This window comes from Coregonus lavaretus (genome assembly GCF_964263955.1).
Source record: "Coregonus lavaretus genome assembly, chromosome: 22".
Lineage (NCBI taxonomy): Eukaryota > Metazoa > Chordata > Actinopteri > Salmoniformes > Salmonidae > Coregonus > Coregonus lavaretus.
In genome coordinates, this window is record NC_140009.1 from 18,635,869 (window position 1) to 18,657,995 (window position 22,127).

The 22,127-nt window shown below is 43.4% G+C and overlaps 1 protein-coding gene across 1 annotated transcript in view; it reads left to right on the forward strand.

Moving 5' to 3' along the window:
* Positions 1-22,127, forward strand: part of cacna1db (calcium channel, voltage-dependent, L type, alpha 1D subunit, b) — a gene marked incomplete at both ends in the record, with an annotated part of 98,468 nt that overhangs the window by 24,177 nt on the left and 52,164 nt on the right. The gene's annotated exons all lie outside the window — the stretch shown is intronic.

The window sequence follows — 22,127 nt, forward strand, 5'->3', positions numbered from 1 at the left end:
CACACTGTCCACCATTCTGGCTCTTATTAATTTCATTAGGTCAATCAGTGGATGGCTAATAAGGCCTGATTACCCCCACGCCTGCTACTGGACTACATCAGGGCCTCAGGGTCTCACACACACACACACACTCTCTCTCTCTTTCTCTCTCTCGCTCTCTCTCTCTCTCCCTCTCTCATTATTCATCATTCATCATCCTCAGATCAAATGTCCACAATGACCCATAAACGAGATGCTATCACCATAAGCCTATTGGCTACTTGATCTAATAGTGAGAGTCTCCCCAGTAAATCGACATTGGTTCTGTGAACATTCCCAGAACATTCGTTAGGTTGCAGCAAATGTTCTCATAACACAAAAACTGTCCAGTCATGCTGATGATTATACAATGTTTGTATAAAATATTCAAGTGATCTATACAGTTCCAGAACAGAACCGTTATTTTAAACTCATGGGGAACCGGTTAATAACGTTATTTTATGTTCCGCACATTTTTTTCCTGTCCCACAAAAAAATATAACAAAGCGCACACACTCTGTCATTCAGAAACTTATTCCAGAGTCTTCCTGCCAGCTGAAAATCATTGCCAGTGTGTGTGCGATGTGCATGTGTAAGCTACCTGCCCGTTCCTCCGTAGGTACTGTATAATTCTGTTGGCCTAATTCAGATAATGCATGTCATAACAAGATGTCCAGCGCTTCAAGCAAAGCCTCCTCCTCCACCCTCTCTCGCTCTCTCCCCACCCGCAAAATTTCAGTCGCATCTCGTGTCCTACATTTGTCTGTCCAATGCATGTAACCATCTATAGCTTGCACGCTCCATAGCATGCTGCTCTATCTGCACTGATTGGTGAAGTAATTTAATGTCCAGCTAAATGTAAAACAATTATAATAATTCAGAGTTTCAAAAAGGATTACTAAGTAACAATATAAACCGTTACTTTTTTGGGGTTCGAACCGGTTCAAATCTTTATTTTGCTGGTCGGAACAGTGGAATGGAACAAAAAAAATAATGGTTATGTTCAGAGCGAAACGATTGGAAAATAATTTAGGTTCCAACCCCTGGTTCCCAGAATGTTTCATTAGGTTGTGGGAACAGTCTGGTGGGAACATTGTGGGGACATCACAAAAGATAAACTGTCCAGTTGTGCAGATGATTATAAAATGCTACAAAATATAAACTGTCCAGTTGTGCAGATGATTATAAAATGCTACTTTTGGGGTGCAAAAAATATTCACTTGATGGTACAAGAACGTTCCCAGAACAAATTTGTTATGTTCTTTAAAATATCCTTAAAACATTTATTTAGGTTGTGGGAACATTGTGGGGATATGACAAGAGATACAGTTGAAGTCGGAAGTTTACATACATCTTAGCCAAATACATTTAAACTCAGTTTTTCACAATTCCTGATATTTAATCCTAGTAAAAATTCCCTGTTTTAGGTCAGTTAGGATCAACACTTTATTTTAAGAATGTGAAATGTCAGAATAATAGTAGAGAGAATGATTTCTTTCAGCTTTTATTTCTTTCATCACATTCCCAGTGGGTCAGAAGTTTACATACACTCAATTAGTATTTGGTAGCATTTCCTTTAAATTGTTTAACTTGGGTCAAATGTGTCAGGTAGCCTTCCGCAAGCTTCCCACAATAAGTTGGGTGAATTTTGGCCCATTCCTCCTGACAGAGCTGGTGTAACTGAGTCAGGTTTGTAGGCCTCCTTGCTCGCACACGCTTTTTCAGTTCTGCCCACACATTTTCTATAGGATTGAGGTCAGGGCTTTGTGATGGCCACTCCAATACCTTGACTTTGTTGTCCTTAAGCCATTTTGCCACAACTTTGGAAGTATGCTTGGGGTCATTGTCCATTTGGACACGGTTGGGATGGTGTTCTTCGGCTTGCAAGCCTTCCTCATTTTCCTCCAAACATAACGATGGTCATTATGGCCAAACAGTTCTATTTTTGTTTCATCAGACCAGAGGACATTTCTCCAAAAAGTATGATCTTTGTCCCCATGTGCAGTTGCAAACCGTAGTCTGGCTTTTTTATGGCGGTATTGGAGCAGTGGCTTCTTCCTTGCTGAGCGGCCTTTCAGGTTATGTCGATATAGTGGTAGCTTAATGGTTAAGAGCGTTGTGCCAGTAACCGAACAGTCGCTGGTTCTAATCCCCGAGCCGACTAGGTGAAAAATCTGTCGATGTGCCCTTGAGCAAGGCACTTAACCCTAATTGCTCCTGTAAGTAGCTCTGGATAAGAGTGTCTGCTAAATGACAAAAAAAAATATATATATATAGGACTCGTTTTACTGTGGATATAGATACTTTTGTACCTGTTTCCTCCAGCATCTTCACAAGGTCCTTTGCTGTTGTTCTGGGATTGATTTGCACTTTTCGCACCAAAGTACGTTCATCTCTAGGAGACAGAACGCGTCTCCTTCCTAAGCGGTATGACGGCTGCGTGGTCCCATGGAGTTTATACTTGCGTACTATTGTTTGTACAGATGATTGTGGTACCTTCAGGCATTTGGAAATTGCTCCCAAGGATGAACCAGACTTGTGGAGGTCTACAATTTTTTTTCTGAGATCTTGGCTGATTTCTTTTGATTTTCCCATGATGTCAAGCAAAGAGGCACTGAGTTTAAAGGTAGGCCTTGAAATACATCCACAGGTACAACTCCAATTGACTCAAATTATGTCAATTAGCCTATCAGAAGCTTCTAAAGCCATGACATCATTTTCTGGAATTTTCCAAGCTGTTTAAAGGCACCGTCAACATAGTGTATGTAAACTTCTGACTTCAACTGTAGGTTCTTAAAACACTAAAACTGTCCAGTTATGCTGACATTCAGATCATGTTTGTATCAGGGTGCACAAAATATTCCTTTGATGTTGCAAGAATGTTGACAGAACAGCCCTTCTGAGTTATTTAAAGGTTCCCAGATCATGTAATTAGGTTGTGGGAACAGGGTGGGTACATTACAATATATAGGTTCCCAAAGCACAAAATATGCTCAGTTGTGATGACATTCATACAAAGTTTAAGTTTGGTTGCACAGGACATTCCCTTAATGTTGTAAGAATGTTGACAGAACACCTAGTCTACGTTCTTTAAAGGTTCCCAGAATATTTAATTAAGTTATGGGAGTTGTCTGGGATATTGCAAGAGTATTCTTGTGATATTCACATATTGTACGTAAGAGGTTGCACAGAACATTCCCACAATGTTGTACAATGTTCAAACATTTCCAAATAAGTCAGTTTATATGACGTTCATCCAGATGTAGGATCTTAATTTGATCACTATTTTGTTGCTGAGAATTTTCCTGCACAGTAGGAAATGCAAACTGTAGTGTATTCGAGATATAAAAGGGCTTCTAAAGTTTGTAATTTCCACTTTAACATTTTAGACTTGATTTGCTGTAACAAGAAAAATATAAAACAATTCCTGCTGTAGACATGGTAAAATGGTCAACCAGGACACCGAACACAGTTTCTGAGTTATTAAATTAATTTTTTTCTTCATCACGTGTTGAGATCCTTATGAAATGTGATTTTAGTTGGATATATATTTATAACACTTCAGTATTCTTGTGTATTCATATGCTTCTTAAATACAGGCTCAGAACCTTCAAACTAAATACAAACATTTGACCTTTTCTCCATTTAAATCAAAATACATACAAATGCATGCAATACCCATTCTGAAAAATTATATATAATAAATATACAAAAACAAATTCAGATTCAGTGCAATACTATTTAATTGATTGAATTCTCTGAGCTGTCCTCTTCAACAAGATCTTAATTTAGCACCTTCAAGGCTACAAAAACAGTTAATTATTCAATATGAAAAGACTCTGGTGATTTAGCACAAAATTTAACCGAATTTGGTTTACTGTGCAAAATGGTATATTCTTCAGATGAGCACCATTGTGGTCATTATGAATTCTAAAATCAACCCACCTGCTGTTTGTCATGTAAAAAGCTCACAGCGTGAAATAGCTAATAATCGATTATTATTGTGAGCATTTTTACGCTTATGATTGGCTGTGATTGTGACGTCAAAGCATGAAAAAGCTCACAGATTGAGAATTCTCACTGGTCAATTGCTTGCGCTTCTGCTTCAATTCTGCTTCTGGGTTATCGGTGTTGCTTAGGTGGATAACGTCAGTGCCTGATTGAAATTGACACTGTTAACGTGAATAAATAAGTAATGATCACTTTTAAAATATATTATTGTTTGTTTTGTGCTTCTGTCGGGGCTGGCTAGCTAGCATCGGCTAACTTTAGCAACTTGATTTAATGGCGAGTTAGCTGTTTATGAGTTAGCATAGCGATTTAGCCGTGAGCCTATTACATTTACATTTACATTTACGTCATTTAGCAGACGCTCTTATCCAGAGCGACTTACAAATTGGTGCATAACCACTTTACAATCAATTATTTTTTTTTATTTTTTTTACTTAAATATTTTTTATTTCTTTTATTTTATAATTATTATTATTATTATTATTTTTTTTTTTTTTTGGGGGGGTGGGGGTAGAAGGATTACTTTATCCTATCCCAGGTATTCCTTAAAGAGGTGGGGTTTCAAATGTCTCCGGAAGGTGGTGAGTGACTCCGCTGTCCTGGCGTCGTGAGGGAGCTTGTTCCACCATTGGGGTGCCAGAGCAGCGAACAGTTTTGACTGGGCTGAGCGGGAACTATGCTTCCGCAGAGGAAGGGGAGCCAGCAGGCCAGAGGTGGATGAACGCAATGCCCTCGTTTGGGTGTAGGGACTGATCAGAGCCTGAAGGTACGGAGGTGCCGTTCCCCTCACTGCTCCATAGGCAAGCACCATGGTCTTGTAACGGATGCGAGCTTCAACTGGAAGCCAGTGGAGTGTGCGGAGGAGGGGGGTGACGTGAGAGAACTTGGGAAGGTTGAACACCAGACGGGCTGCGGCATTCTGGATGAGTTGTAGGGGTTTAATGGCACAGGCAGGGAGCCCAGCCAACAGCGAGTTGCAGTAATCCAGACGGGAGATGACAAGTGCCTGGATTAGGACCTGTGCCGCTTCCTGTGTAAGGCAGGGTCGTACTCTCCGAATGTTGTAGAGCATGAACCTGCAGGATCGGGTCACCGCCTTGATGTTGGCGGAGAACGACAGGGTGTTGTCCAGGGTCACGCCAAGGCTCTTCGCACTCTGGGAGGAGGACACAACGGAGTTGTCAACCGTGATGGCGAGATCATGGAACGGGCAGTCCTTCCCCGGGAGGAAGAGCAGCTCCATCTTGCCAGGGTTCAGCTTGAGGTGGTGATCCGTCATCCATACTGATATGTCGGCCAGACATGCAGAGATGCGATTCGCCACCTGGTTATCAGAAGGGGGAAAGGAGAAGATTAGTTGTGTATCGTCAGCGTAGCAATGATAGGAGAGGCCATGTGAGGATATGACAGAGCCAAGTGACTTGGTGTATAGGGAGAAAAGGAGAGGGCCTAGAACTGAGCCCTGGGGGACACCAGTGGTGAGAGCACGTGGTGCGGAGACAGCTTCTCGCCACGCCACTTGGTAGGAGCGACCGGTCAGGTAGGACGCAATCCAGGAGTGAGCCGCGCCGGAGATGCCCAGCTCGGAGAGGGTGGAGAGGAGGATCTGATGGTTCACAGTATCAAAGGCAGCAGACAGGTCTAGAAGGACAAGAGCAGAGGAGAGAGAGTTAGCTTTAGCAGTGCGGAGAGCCTCCGTGACACAGAGAAGAGCAGTCTCAGTTGAATGACCAGTCCTGAAACCTGACTGGTTTGGATCAAGAAGGTCATTCTGAGAGAGATAGCAAGAGAGTTGGCTAAAGACGGCACGCTCAATAGTTTTGGAAAGAAAAGAAAGAAGGGATACTGGTCTGTAGTTGTTGACATCAGTGGGATCGAGTGTTGGTTTTTTGAGAAGGGGTGCAACTCTCGCTCTCTTGAAGACGGAAGGGACATAGCCAGCGGTCAAGGATGAGTTGATCAGCGAGGTGAGGTAGGGGAGAAGGTCACCGGAGATGGTCTGGAGAAGAGAGGAGGGGATGGGGTCAAGCGGGCAGGTTGTTGGGCGGCCTGCAGTCACTAGTCGCAAGATTTTATCTGGAGAGAGAGGGGAGAAAGAAGTCAAAGCATAGGGTAGGGCAGTGTGAGCAGGACCAGCAGTGTCATTAGACTTAACAAACGAGGATCGGATGTCGTCAACCTTCTTTTCAAAGTGGTTGACGAAGTCATCCACAGAGAGGGAGGAGGGGGGGGGGGAGGATTCAGCAGTGAGGAGAATGTGGCAAAGAGCTTCCTAGGGTTAGAGGCAGATTCTTGGAATTTAGAGTGGTAGAAAGTGGCCTTAGCAGCAGAAACAGATGAAGAAAAAGTAGAGAGGAGGGAGTGAAAAGATGCCAGGTCGGCAGGGAGTTTAGTTTTCTTCCATTTCCGCTCAGCTGCCCGGAGCTCTGTTCTGTGAGCTCGCAATGAGTCATCAAGCCACGGAGCTGGAGGGGAGGACCGAGCCGGCCGGGAGGATAGGGGACACAGGGAGTCAAAGGATGCAGAAAGGGAGGAGAGGAGGGTTGAGGAGGCAGAATCAGGAGATTGGAGGGAGAAGGATTGAGCAGAGGGAAGAGATGATAGGATGGAAGAGGAGAGAGTAGTGGGAGAGAGAGAGCGAAGGTTGCGGCGGCGCGTTACCATCTGTGTAGGGGCAGAGTGAGTAGTGTTGGAGGAGAGCGAGAGAGAAAAGGATACAAAGTAGTGGTCGGAGACATGGAGGGGAGTTGCAGTGAGATTAGTAGAAGAGCAACATCTAGTAAAGATGAAGTCAAGCGTATTGCCTGCCTTGTGAGTAGGGGGGGACGGTGAGAGGGTGAGGTCAAATGAGGAGAGGAGTGGAAAGAAGGAGGCAGAGAGAAATGAGTCAAATGTAGACGTAGGGAGGTTGAAATCCCCCAAAACTGTGAAGGGTGAGCCATCCTCAGGAAAGGAACTTATCAAGGCGTCAAGCTCATTGATGAACTCTCCAAGGGAACCTGGAGGGCGATAGATGACAAGGATATTAAGCTTAAATGGGCTAGTGACTGTGACAGCGTGGAATTCAAATGAGGAGATAGACAGATGGGTTAGGGGAAAAATTGAGAATGACCACTTGGGAGAGATGAGGATTCCTGTGCCACCACCCCTCTGACCAGATGCTCTCGGGGTATGCGAGAACACATGGTCAGACGAGGAGAGAGCAGTAGGAGTAGCAGTGTTTTCAGTGGTAATCCATGTTTCCGTCAGCGCCAGGAAGTCGAGGGACTGGAGGGTAGCATAGGCTGGGATGAAGTCAGCCTTGTTGGCGGCAGAACGGCAGTTCCAGAGGCTGCCTGAGACCTGGAACTCCAGGTGTGTGGTGCATGCAGGGACCACCAGGTTAGAGAGGCAGCAGCCACGCGGTGTGAGGCGGTTGTGTAGCCTGTGCGGAGAGGAGAGAACAGGGATAGGCAGAGGCATAGTTGACAGGCTGTAGCAGATGGCTACAATAATGCAGAGGAGATCGGAATGAAATGAACTAAACATCTGGGAAAGGAGAGAGCAGGGCCTCCCTCACCAAAAAAATATAACTCTCCCAACTTCCACCTCAGAAACTATAATTGTTTCACTGAACCACCCGAATAAAACTCTCCCAACTTCCACTTTAGAAATTAGAATTGTTGTAAACTACAGCGGTTCAATGTTTCAATGAATAGACTCGACTTACTTTATTCAGCTAGCTAACTATGACGCCATAGCTAACTAGCATGCTAGCATCCAATAACACACAGTTTAGCACCAATACTTGGTTACAACAAACTACCAATAGTGTGTGAACACACTAAACAGATAATTCGTGTCCGTGTCTAGTTCTTTCATAACGCAGCTAGTTGTGAACGCTGTGTAGATGGCTGAGCTTGTGGCTGCGCCACTGCGCTCGTGCGGATCTCTCTCCTCTCTCCCAGATCTCCACTACAGTTAATTTGATTTGACATTGTTCAAATATGTTATTTTGAGAAGAAATATATTGAGCTAGCTAGCTGCCATTCCGTGCATCACATGATACACTAGCTAGCTAGCTACATGACCACAACTAGCCCCAACTTTTCTTATGCAGTCAAGAGCTTGTGACCACAACCCACCATCTTTCAGAGTCAACAGTAGCCTACCGTGGTTGCCTCTCTGCTGGACCAATCCCGGAGTGGAAAGTAAATGCAAATAAATTCGATATTAATTTGTGGTAAAGCCAAGTAATCAACTATCAACCACTGAGGTATATAGCTTGCTATGTATCAACACTACTATGATTGCCATGGTAGTACAATTTCACCAAATTCATCTGTTAAATTGCTGTCATTTATGTGACAGATGACCTCTACTGGCGTAATGTGGATCTGAAGACTCAACTTAGTTGTGTTTCTTCCAGGTTTTTCTCGATAATGCCAAGGAGAAAACAATACCTTCCTTGCTGTCCTTTGTCAGTCCATGGCCATATGCTTAATTAGTAGGTTGATGACAACAGAAATGAACAGTGAAATATTTGGGTGACCAGATATTATTTCAGGTTATGAGGAAGAGACATTACAGGCTATCTGAAAGAAAACTATGCATCCTCCCCCTGGCAGGTATCAGACCAAAAGCTACAATTAACATAAACAATTCCCATGCCTCATAGTGATCTGGTGCATCAATACACCCAGTCACTACAAAGATACAGGCGTCCTTCCTGGAAGGAAACTGCTCAGGGATTTCACCATGAGGCCGATGGTGATTTTAAACCAGTTACATGGTTGTAATAGGAGAAAACTGAGGATAGATCAACAACATTGTAGTTACTCCACAATACTAACCTAAATGACAGAGTGAAAAGAAGGAAGCCTGTACATAATACAAATATTCCAAAACATGCATCCTGTTTGCAATAAGGCACTAAAGTAATACTGCAAAAAATGTGGCAAAGCAATTAACTTTATGTCCTGAATACAAAGCATTATGTTTGCGACAAATCCAACACAACACATCACTGTATCACTCTTCATATTTTCAAGTATGGTGGTGGCTGCATCATGTTATGATGGCTTGTCATCGGCAAGGACTAGGGAGTTTTTTTTGTTGATAAAAAGGAAAGGAATAGAGCTATATACAGGCAAAGTCCTAGAGGAAAACCTGGTTCAGTCTGCTTTCCAACAGACACTAGGAGACAAATCCACCTTTCAGCTGCGCAATAACTTAAAATGCAGAGCCAAATATACACTGGAGTTACACTATATATACAAAAGTATGTGGACACCCCTTCAAATTAGTGGATTCGGCTATTTCAGCCACACCGGTTGCTGACATGTGTATAGAATCGAGCACACAGCCATGCAATCTCCATAGACAAACATTGGCAGTAGAATGACCTTACTGAAGAGCTCAGTGACTTTCAACGTGGCACCGTCATAGGATGCCACCTTTCCAACAAATCAGTTTGTCCAATTTCTGCCCTGTTAGAGCTGCCCCGGTCAACTGTAAGTGCTGTTATTGTGAAGTGCATAGTGCCAACTGTAAAGTGTGATGGAGGCTGAATAATGGTCTGGGGCTGTTTTTCATGGTTCGAGCTAGGCCCCTTAGTTCCAGTGAAGGGAAATCTTAATGCTAAAGCATACAATGACATTCTAGACGATTCTGTGCTTCCAACTTTGTGGCAGCAGTTTGGGGAAGGCCCTTTCCTGTTTCAGCATGACAATGCCCCCGTGCACAAAGTGAGGTCCATACAGAAATGGTTTGTTGAGATTGGTGTGGAAGAATTTGGCTGGCTTGTACAGAGCCCTGACCTCAACCCCATCGAACACCTTTGGGATGAATAGGAATGCTGACTGCGAGCCATGCCTAATCGCCCAACATCAGTGCCCGACCTCACTAATGCTCTTGTGGCAGAATGGAAGCAAGTCCACGCAGCAATGTTCAAACATCTAGTGGAAAGCCTTTCCAGAAGAGTGGAGGCTGTTATAGCAGCAAAGGGGGGACTAACTCCATATTAATGCCTATGATTTTGGAATGAGATGTTCGACGAGCAGGTGTCCATATACTTTTGGTCATGTAGTGTACTTATCAAGACGACATTGAATGTTCCTGAGTGGCCTAGATACAGTTTTGACTTAATTCGGCTTAAACATTGATGGCTTGAAAATGGCTGATCAACAACCAACTTGACAGAGCTTTAATATTTTTTTAAAGAATAATGGGAAAATATTGTACAATCCAGGTTTGCAAAGCTCTTAGAGACTTACCCATAAAGACTCACAGCTGTAATCGCTGCCAAAGGTGATTCTAACATGTACAGTGCCTTGCAAAATTATTCATCCCCCTTGGCATCCTATTTTGTTGCGTTACAAACTGTAATTTAAATTGATTTTCATTTGGATTTCATGTAATGGACATACACAAAATAGTCCAAATCGGTGAAGTGAAATGAAAAAAATTGTTTCAAAAAAATTCTAAAACAATAAATAACGGAAAAGTGGTGCGTGCATATGTAATCACCCCCTTTGTAATGTACCCACACTGTTCCCACAACTTAATTAAATATTCTGGTTGTTTTTGTATGATTAAATGCTGTTCAAATATCCTATGAATGAAATTCATGTGTCTATATCACCTTGTAGTGGGCCTACAATACAATCCTTAAATGCGAAATGCCATTAAATATGGAGAGAAACATAATGGGGATGTATTCCAATCTGCTTTCTTATGCTTTAAGGAACTAGACATTTGCATGCTGAGAATGTTGTGGTAATATTAAGTAAAACCTAAATATAACATTTTTAAAATGTTCTTGAAACGTTCTGAGGACCTCCAAGACAAGGTAAAATGTACAGTATATTATGTGAACATCAATGGAATATTATGTTAAACCTAAAATAAATATGCTACAGATGTAGGATCTTAATTGGAGGCAGTTTATTACAAGATAAAATGTTTGCATTTAGTTTGAAGGTTCTGAGCCTGTATTTAAGAAGCATATGAATACACAACAATACAAGTTATTTAAAGGAAGTTTTGTGCACCCTGATTCAAACATGATCTGAATGTCAGCACAACTGGACAGTTTTAGTGTTTTGGGAACCTATCTCTTGTCATATCTCCACAATGTTCCCACAACCTAAAGGAATGTTTTAGGAACTTTTAAAGAACAGAAAAATGTGTTCTGGGAACGTTCTTGTAACACCAGGTGAATGTTTTTTGCACCCTACAAGAAACATTGTATAATCATCTGCACAACTGGACAGTTCACCACCAGACTGTTCCCACAACCCAATGAAACATTCTGGTAACCTTTAAAGAACAGACTAAAAGTATTCTGGGAATGTTCTTGCAACATCAGGCAAATGTTTTATACAAATATTGTGTAATTATCAGCATGACTGGACAGTTTTTGTGTTATGAGACAATGTGCCGCAACTTAACGAACGTTCTGGGAACTTTCACAGAACCAATTTTGGTTTGCTGGGAACATTTTAGTGAATGTTAGGAGAACATGTTCCCGGTTTCTACTAATATCATGTTGTCATCATGTGACATTGTCTCTCTGCCAGTGTGACATCACCTGGCCCTGGTCACACAGAGTGCATGCTGGGAGGATAGGAACTCGGGAGGTAGGGACCATGTGACCCAAGTTGGGGGTTGTTGTGGTTTGTGTTCATCCAAACGGCATTGAGTCTGTCCACTCTGATCAGCGTCAGCTGCTCTGGTGGCATGTCATGAACCTCTCTGGTACACCAACCACTCCATTGCTGTTCCCAGCTGATCCATCGAGCAGGTCATCCGTGAGGCTGCCCACCCAACCCTGCCAATCCTGCCAACCGATCGATCCCTAACACACAGAAAAGGAGAGAGAGAGGGAGGGAAAGAGAGAGAGACAGACTGAGTAGAAAGCACAGCGACCTGTCCCCCCCAGCGATAGGTACGTGTAGGCTGCACAGCAAAAGTAGCAGCAAAGCACATACAACTGATTATACTGTACACAGTATCTCTCTATGTCCGATTAACATTAGTCAATTTGATTGGCCCACCCCTGTGTAGTTGGTGTAAACAGTGAGATCTCCCCCATGCTCCCTCTCGCTCTGTCTGCTCCCTCCTCTCTATTTCTCTTTCTCTCTTCTACCGCTTTCTCTACCGCCCCTATCTCTCTGTATAGTGAGAATACAACATGAATGGGTTAGATCTGTTAGATTTGAAGTGGTTGGTTGGGCCAGTGAGCAGCAGCAGGAGTGGTGTGCTGTATGGAGTCAGGCCTTAAGCCAGCAGTAATGTCCTCACTCCTTCCTCATGCCATCTCACTAAGCACCATGCCCCTACAGAGCATGCACACTTGTGTGTGTATGTGTTTATGTGTCTTACATATAAGTGTGTGTGTATGCATTTGTGGGCATACGTATGTGGTCCTTCTAAACCTGTGAAGCCGTGGCTAAGCCTTGCTGACTCATGGTCTATACCTCAGGCTAATGCTAACACGAGCGTAGCTAGCTAGCGTCTCAGCCCAAGCACCGAGGAGAGAAGGAGCCCAGGGGCGGGGAGGCAGCAGACGTCTGAAATAAAGACTGTCTAATTGATTGGCTTCATCCCATATGAATGCCTTGATGAACAGATTCGCCTCTATTCACAGCTTCTTAAAATGAACAAAGACTAATGGGAGTTACTTCATCCCACATATGGCTGAAACATTTTAGTCATTTAGCAGACGCTCTTATCCTGAGCGACTTACAGTTAGTGAGTGCATACATCATTTTTTTATTTTTCATACTGGCCCCCCGTGGGAATCGAACCCACAACCCTGGCGTTGCAAATGCCATGCTCTACCAACTGAGCTACATCCCTGCCAGCCATTCCCTCCCCTACCCAATTGTGCGCCGCCCCATGGGTCTCCCGGTCGCGGCCGGCTACGAAGATATGAATAAAAGATTGCACAGACATTTGCCTGCCTCTAGCCCACACATCCAAAGTTTAACAGAGGATACCTCAGATACTTTGAGGTCACACTGAAATCTTTCCAATCCAGACCTGTCAGGATTTGGGTGAATTCAGTTTTCAATTCAATCCATTCTTGAGTCGAATTTCAATTCACTTCCTGGATTGATTCCGGGATCACCCAGTAGGGGGCTCCACCTCTGTCCACCTGTATAGACAGACAGGGCGGCAGGTAGCCTAGTGGTTAGAGTGTTGGGCCAGTAACCGAGAGGTCGCTAGTTCGAATCCCTGAGCCGACAAGGTGAAACATCTGTTGATGTGCAATTAGGCGTGTACATGGGTGAAATAGGACAAATATACGCACCCACCAAATTATTAATACAGGCATCAATCTGTCAACGCCATGTTGAGTTATTGGTTTATTTAGTGGGATGGTTGATTATTCTGAGTACATGGCTAGACCATGATGAGTGATCTGAGCAGCTCAGGCCTGGGGGGCCTGGGGCATGGGAAGTGGGTGACAGACAGGATTACAGTGAAGACAGGAGCAAACTCTCTCACATGGCTGCTCTCTCTCCTCCAGTCTTTCTCCTCCGTCTCTTATTCACTTTCATTTGGGCTATGGACTGTAAGTTAGGAGAGCTCCCTCTCCTGTACTGGTCACTGGGCTATGGACTGTACGTCAGGAGAGCTCCCTCTCCTGTACTGGTCACTGGGCTATGGACTGTACGTCAGGAGAGCTCCCTCTCCTGTACTGGTCACTGGGCTATGGACTGTACGTCAGGAGAGCTCCCTCTCCTGTACTGGTCACTGGGCTATGGACTGTACGTCAGGAGAGCTCCTTCTCCTATACTGGTCACTGGGCTATGGACTGTACGTCAGGAGAGGGAGTTCTCCTGTACTGGTCACTGGGCTATGGACTGTACGTCAGGAGAGGGAGCTCTCCTGTACTGGTCACTGGGCTATGGAATGTACGTCAGGAGAGGGAGCTCTCCTGTACTGGTCACTGGGCTATGGACTGTACGTCAGGAGAGGGAGCTCTCCTGAACTGGTCACTGGGCTATGGACTGTATGTCAGGAGAGGGAGCTCTCCTGTACTGGTCACTGGGCTATGGACTGTACGTCAGGAGAGGGAGCTCTCCTGTACTGGTCACTGGGCTATGGACTGTACGTCAGGAGAGGGAGCTCTCCTGTACTGGTCACTGGGCTATGGACTGTATGTCAGGAGAGCTCCCTCTCCTTTCCTGTCAAAAGACAAACACTCTACACTGATAACAAACAAGTCTAAAGAGATAAAGAACACTGTCCTGGCGGATGTGTGTACACACACACAGACACGCACACATACTTATCCAATGGCTCTGTTATCCTCCATTGAAAGTATATTAACAGTCCCTTTTCATTAGTTTGTTGTGCAGTAGGCTTTCAGAAAATAAATTGGTTACAGCATCAATCATTCAGTTGTTGTGGCAAGGACTGGATGTTTTATTTGAGTCCTCAATTCAATTTAGATTGGTTCATTTGGATGCCGCAGAAAAGTAGTTTGGGTTCAGAAAGTGTTCACTGAGAGAGTCATGCTCTGGGTTCCCTTTCCATGTCCCATGGGTACAACCCTCAGGACTCTACCTGTCAGATCAAGACTACAGGCACTATTCAATCTAACTCAATCTAACTCAAACACCAGGTTTCATTAACAAATAAAAAATAAAGTAAAAAAATGGTGTGTTGCATGTTTGCATGTTTACATGTACAGTTGAAGTCGGAAGTTTACATACAGTGAGGGAAAAAAGTATTTGATCCCCTGCTGATTTTGTACGTTTGCCCACTGACAAAGACATGATCAGCCTATAATTGTAATGGTAGGTTTATTTGAACAGTGAGAGATAGAATAACAACAAAAAAATCCAGAAAAACGCATGTCAAAAATGTTATAAATTGATTTGCATTTTAATGAGGGAAATAAGTATGACTTAGTACTTGGTGGCAAAACCCTTGTTGGCAATCACAGAGGTCAGACGTTTCTTGTAGTTGGCCACCAGGTTTGCACACATCTCAGGAGGGATTTTGTCCCATTAAGGTTTCAAGGCTGACGTTTGGCAACTCAAACCTTCAGCTCCCTCCACAGATTTTCTATGGGATTAAGGTCTGTAGACTGGCTGGCTAGGCCACTCCAGGACCTTAATGTGCTTCTTCTTGAGCCACTCCTTTGTTGCCTTGGCCGTGTGTTTTGGGTCATTGTCATGCTGGAATACCCATCCACGACCCATTTTCAATGCCCTGGCTGAGGGAAGGAGGTTCTCACCCAAGATTTGACAGTACATGGCCCCGTCCATCGTCCCTTTGATGCGGTGAAGTTGTCCTGTCCCCTTAGCAGAAAAACACCCCCAAAGCGTAATGTTTCCACCTCCATGTTTGACGGTGGGGATGGTGTTCTTGGGGTCATAGGCAGCATTCCTCCTCCTCCAAACACGGCGAGTTGAGTTGATGCCAAAGAGCTCGATTTTGGTCTCATCTGACCACAACACTTTCACCCAGTTCTCCTCTGAATCATTCAAATGTTCATTGGCAAACTTCAGACGGGCCTGTATATGTGCTTTCTTGAGCAGGGGGACCTTGAGGGCGCTGCAGGATTTCAGTCCTTCATGACGTAGTGTGTTACCAATTGTTTTCTTGGTGACTATGGTCCCAGCTGCCTTGAGATCATTGACAAGATCCTCCCGTGTAGTTCTGGGCTGATTCCTCACCGTTCTCATGATCATTGCAACTCCACGAGGTGAGATCTTGCATGGAGCCCCAGGCCGAGGGAGATTGACAGGTCTTTTGTGTTTCTTCCATTTGCGAATAATCGCACCAACTGTTGTCACATTCTCACCAAGCTGCTTGGCGATGGTCTTGTAACAGACAGAGCTGGTGTAACTGAATCAGGTTTGTAGGCCTCCTTGCTCGGACACGCTTTTTCAGTTCTGCCCACAAATTGTCTATAGAATTGAGGTCAGGGCTTTGTGATGGCCACTCCAATACCTTGACTTTGTTGTCCTTAAGCCATTTTGCCACAACTTTGGAAGTATGCTTGGCGTCATTGTCCATTTGGAAGACCCATTTGCACCCAAGCTTTAACTTCCTGACTGATGTCTTGAGATGTTGCTTCAATATATCCACATAATTTTCCTTCCTCATGATGCCATCTATTTTGTGAAGTGCACCAGTCCCTCCTGCAGCAAAGCACCCCCACAGCATGACGCTGCAACCCCCGTGCTTCACGGTTGGGATGGTGTTCTTCGGCTTGCATCAGACCAGAGGACATTTCTCCAAAAAGTACGATCTTTGTCCCCATGTGCAGTTGCAAACCGTAGTCTGGCTTTTTTATGGCGGTTTTGGAGCAGTGGCTTCTTCCTTGCTGAGCGGCCTTTCAGGTTATGTCGATATAGGACTAGTTTTACTGTGGATATAGATACTTTTGTACCTGTTTCCTCCAGCATCTTCACAAGGTCCTTTGCTGTTGTTCTGGGATTGATTTGCACTTTTCGCACCAAAGTACGTTAATCTCTAGGAGACAGAACGCGTCTCCTTCCTGAGCGGTATGATGGCTGCATGGTCCCATGGTGTTTATACTTGCGTACTATTGTTTGTACAGATGAACGTGGTACCTTCAGGCATTTGGAAATTGCTTCCAAGGATGAACCAGACTTGTGGAGGTCTACAAAGTTTTTTCTGAGGTCTTGGCTGATTTCTTTTGATTTTCCCATGATGTCAAGCAAAGAGGCACTGAGTTTGAAGGTAGGCCTTGAAATACATCCACAGGTACACCTCCAATTGACTCAAATTATGTCAATTAGCCTATCAGAAGCTTCTAAAGCCATGACATCATTTTCTGGAATTTTTCAAGCTGTTTAAAGGCACAGTGAACTTAGTGTATGTAAACTTCTGACCCACTGGAATTTTGATTCAGTGAATTATAAGTGAAATAATCTGTCTGTAAACAATTGTTGGAAAAATTACTTGTGTCATGAACAGTGGTTGAAAAACGAGTTTTAATGACTCCAACCTAAGTGTATGTAAACTTCCGACTTCAACTGTATGTACTCAATAAAATAATGTTTACATTGTGAGACAAATCTGAATTATAAGTGCATATAGAGTCTTCCTCATGCGAACCCATAATACCAACCCTCAGTGAGTGTAGTATATTCCTTACTGAGGAGAACGTAGCCTACCATGTATTAAGACAGATGACGGCCGGTCTCAGACTATTCAAAAGAACCACAGAGATGTTGATTAGTGGACTGGATCCAAAAACTTCAGTTTAGGGTTGGACCCAAATGTGGGGATTTAATCTTATGGTCTAGTAATCCAAAGTCAATGAAGCAATCATTTGGCAGTGGTTTGGGTCATGCCTCACTCTCATCCTGTGATTTGGCCAGTCACATTGGCTACTAGGGACCTGTTTCTGAAGGATTGTAGGATACAATTCCACTCTACCCAATGATGGATTGGATTTACAGTATGTAGCTAGCACCTTTCCAAGTGCTTAAAGTGCTTTACATTAGGGGAAACACCTCATCCACTACCAACAGATGAACAGTTCAACCTCTTGGCACCCCCTCATCATCACTTGGCTCTCTCACACTGGAGCTGTTCTCACACTGGAGCTGTTCTCATACTGGAGCTGTTCTCATACTGGATCTGTTCTCACACTGGAGCTGTTCTCACACTGGATCTGTTCTCACACTGGATCTATTCTCACACTGGAGCTGTTCTCACACTGGAGCTGTTCTCACACTGGAGCTGTTCTCACACTGGATCTGTTCTCACACTGGAGCTGTTCTCACACTGGAGCTGTTCTCACAATGGAGCTGTTCTCATACTGGATCTGTTCTCACACTGGAGCTGTTCTCACACTGGATCTGTTCTCACACTGGATCTATTCTCACACTGGAGCTGTTCTCACACTGGAGCTGTTCTCACACTGGAGCTGTTCTCACACTGGATCTGTTCTCACACTGGAGCTGTTCTCACACTGGAGCTGTTCTCACACTGGAGCTGTTCTCACACTGGATCTGTTCTCACACTGGATCTATTCTCACACTGGAGCTGTTCTCACACTGGAGCTGTTCTCACAATGGAGCTGTTCTCACACTGGATCTGTTCTCACACTGGATCTGTTCTCACAATGGATCTGTTCTCACACTGGATCTATTCTCACACTGGAGCTGTTCTCACACTGGAGCTGTTCTCACACTGGATCTGTTCTCACACTGGAGCTGTTCTCACACTGGATCTGTTCTCACACTGGATCTGTTCTCACACTAAATTTCAGCGGTACTATTAACTGATGTTCCATAAATCTCAGCGGTACTATTAACTGATGTTTCATAGATTTCACCGGTACTGTTAACTGATGTGCCACAAATCTCAGCGGTACAATTAACTAATGTTCCATAAATCTCAGCGGTACTATTAACTGATGTTTCATTGATTTCAGCGGTACTATTAACTGATGTTCCATAAATCTCAGCGATACTATTAACTGATGTTCCATAAATCTCAGTGGTACTATTAACTGATGTTCCATAAATCTCAGCGGTACTATTAACTGATGTTCCATAAATCTCAGTGGTACTATTAACTGATGTTCCATAAATCTCAGCAGTACTATTAACTGATGTTCCATCTGTCGGCTGTCTAATGAGAGATGCTGCTCCCCTCCTCCCTCTCCTGATTACACCTTCTGTCTCTTTTGTCACCTGTAATATCTTCTCTTTAGGCCCCTTCCCTTCCATGTCTGTTCTGTTACAAAGCAGGTGGTTGTAGGAGGGAGGCAACCTCACACAAACACACACACACACACACAGTGACTTAAGGCCACAAAGGCAGCAGCAGGGTGGATTTGGCCTACGTGGTTGCCACAGCGTCAGAGCTCTGCTAAGTGCCTTCATTCAGACGTGATTATTAAAGAGGTAGTCGGCAGGTCTGCTTTGTCAGCTGTTGACAGAGCACAAAAGGGGCCATTTCAGACCAAAATAAACATAGGAGAGAGGGGTGATGGAGGGGACACACATTCAAGCAGTTACAGATTTTTGAAATTGCTCTGGTACTATTTTCACAAGTATGTGGTACAATTTCACAACTCTTAGTACAAAACTCAAAACAGATAACAAAAAGTTTGTTTTTTCACAACTTTAAGCAAGTTTTCAATTTACTAAGTACAACACACAAAATCACACAGTAACTTTTTCACCAAACCTAATCAGTGTTTTATCTAGAAATACCTTTCATATAAAGTAATTGCCTTTCACAATGCAATGCTCACAATACTTTTCATATGATTCTCTTCTCATTTGTTTAAATACATTTGACCATCACTTAATCCAACTGCGCTTAATGGTTAATCACTAAACCGTTTGGTAAACCTATAGATTTGAAACTGGTTTGTCTACTATACTGTATATGGATTATGAGAACTACAGAAATAAAATGTGTGTTTGTAAAGTATAAACATCTAAATGTAATGTATGATACATGATAACAATACATAATGACTACTCGTTATTGCTAATTGATTTCACATAGTGGTAACCACAATTTGTCACCATATAAAAGGGTGTGTGTGAACGCTTGCAATTTCTTTCAACATGGAGCAGGATAGACAGCAAGGAAGAGGAAGAAATCAAAGAGCTCGTGGGCAAGGGGCCCTTCAGAGAGGTGGGCATGGGCCCCATCAAAGAGGTCAAAGAGGTGGGCATGGGCTTCTCCATGTCCGCAGCTATCTCTGAAGATGGTGTGGATGGATGTAGGCCATTACTTGGATCCTACAACACTGCACACCTTATTGTGTTTCTCAATTAAATTGAGCAGGCCTATCAAGGTGAAGGGGTCACCAATGTCATTGTGTGGGACAATGTCAGGTTCCACCATGCAGAGGTGGTTCAGGCATGGTTTCGGTCCCATCCCCGATTTGTGACCCTATACCTGCCCTCATACTCTCCTTTCCTCAACCCTATTGAGGATTTTTTTTCAGCATGGAGGTGGAAGGTGTACGATCGCCATCCCCATGAGCGTTCCACCCTCCTTTTGTCCATGGATGAGGCATGTGACGACATCAATGCAGACCGATGCCAAGCTTGGATTCGTCATGCCAAAAGGTTTTTCCTGCGGTGCATGAACAATGAGGACATTCACTGGGATGTGGATGAGAATTTATGGCTCAAGATAGGCATGATGCAAATTAATGCGTGCGAAAATATGTTTTATTTTCATTAATTTAATTTGTTACATTTGATTACAGACAGTACACCTATGTTGCAATTATATCTGAAAAAGAAAATGTTTTTTTTGCATGGATAATTGTAGAGGATGTCTTTGATTACACATTGGATAGATATTATGGAAATTATAGATTTTCTGTCAATTTTGTTGGGTAATGTAAGTGCATTGCCTAATGTGAAAACTGTAATCTACTGTAATTTACAGTAGTGTAGCATATTACTTTCAGCACTTTTAAGGGCAATTTGAAACACGTATCTTGCATTGTTTGCTATTCGATTAACTGGTAGTTAAAACAACTAAATTTAAAATATATCATTATGTCGTGTTTTGGTGATTAAACCAATGTTCTCATTACATTTCACAATAAACGTATATATTAAATCAATGGTTGTGTGATGAGAGATGTTTACAATTGAAATGAATGCACAATGACAGAGCTCTTATGAGTGTGAAGCAGCTAGTGCTGACTCAGTCTCTGACCCCACAAGGTCTTCACTTGGAGATGCATCAGCTGCCCACTTCAAAGACTACTGGAGACTACTGTGTGTGTCTGTTGTATACCTATGTACTGGATGTGTGGTGGCTGAGGTTTATTTCTAAGCACTGCTTAGGTTTCTCACCTCTTCCACACTTATGTAATCTCGCCCACCAGCCAGCTCTCTCTTGGGGAGGAGGATAACACTTATGTTGCTGTTCGTGTATTCTCTCATTTTCTCCACCTCTTTTGTCATTCCTCTTATAAAGCAGCTTCCTTTATCCCTTCATCCATTCATTAGACAGTTGTATGAATACATGATTTCCCTACATTGTTGTCATCCTATCATCCTCACAGGTGAAGTTGTTTTATCTCTTTATTACTCTGCATTAGCTAATCCCTGTGTGAAAATGTCTGCTGTCTGGCTGCCTGCCTTTTATTGCTCTGTGAATGTCAGTAGCTTTACGTCCTGTACTGTACTGAATCAACATTGAGGCAGAGAAGCAGAGGCAGAGGCTGCCTGGCTGGCTTTATGTCTCTTTAAAACCTGCTGTTGAATTATAGAGCATAGGGTTTGAATGATGTGGAAATCTCTACCAGATAAAGAGATATGCTCTCTGACCAGTATTACAGTGTAAGTGTAAAACTCATGCTGTTACCCTGGTAACATTTGGATTACGCAACGGACGGGAGATGACATTTTCCTGATGTTGACTGTGCTCTTAGATGATTTCACTGAGTTGTGAGTTGGTGGTAGAGAAATGCGTTGCTATGCCGATAGTGTTGAGAAGTCACAGAATCAGGGTTTAGTGTCATTTCTGTCCGGTGTCTTGTGCAAGCCATCCTGCTTTGTTGAGTATATTGTTACCGCAGCACTAATCCAGACCTCACGTACTGTCACCCGCCAATCATCTGTCTGGTTGGCTCTGCACCATCATCATCGATCATCGGATAAATTACATGAATGTTGTTTTCACAGACCTTTTATCTGTCTAACTGGATTAACAACCTGTTCTCTCGCTCTCTCTCTCTCTCTCTCTCTCTCTCTCTCTCTCTCTCTCTCTCTCTCTCTCTCTCTCTCTCTCTCTCTCTCTCTCTCTCGCTCTCTCTTCCCCTGTACAGTTTAAACCTGTTGGCTCAACCATTACTTACTGCACAATGAACCAATCAGACTTCTTCCTTTTAAAGAGTGTTTGTTGTTTTTATTTATTCAGTGTTTCCCCTATGTTGTATATTGTGGCCGCCATTGCAAATATACACTACCGTTCAAACGTTTGGGGTCACTTAGAAATGTCATTTTTTTCGAAAGAAAAGCAATTTTTTTAGCCATTAAAATAACATCAAATTGACCAGAAATAGAGTGTAGACATTGTTAATGTTGTAAATGGCTATTGTAGCTGGAAACAGCTGATTTGTAATGGAATAT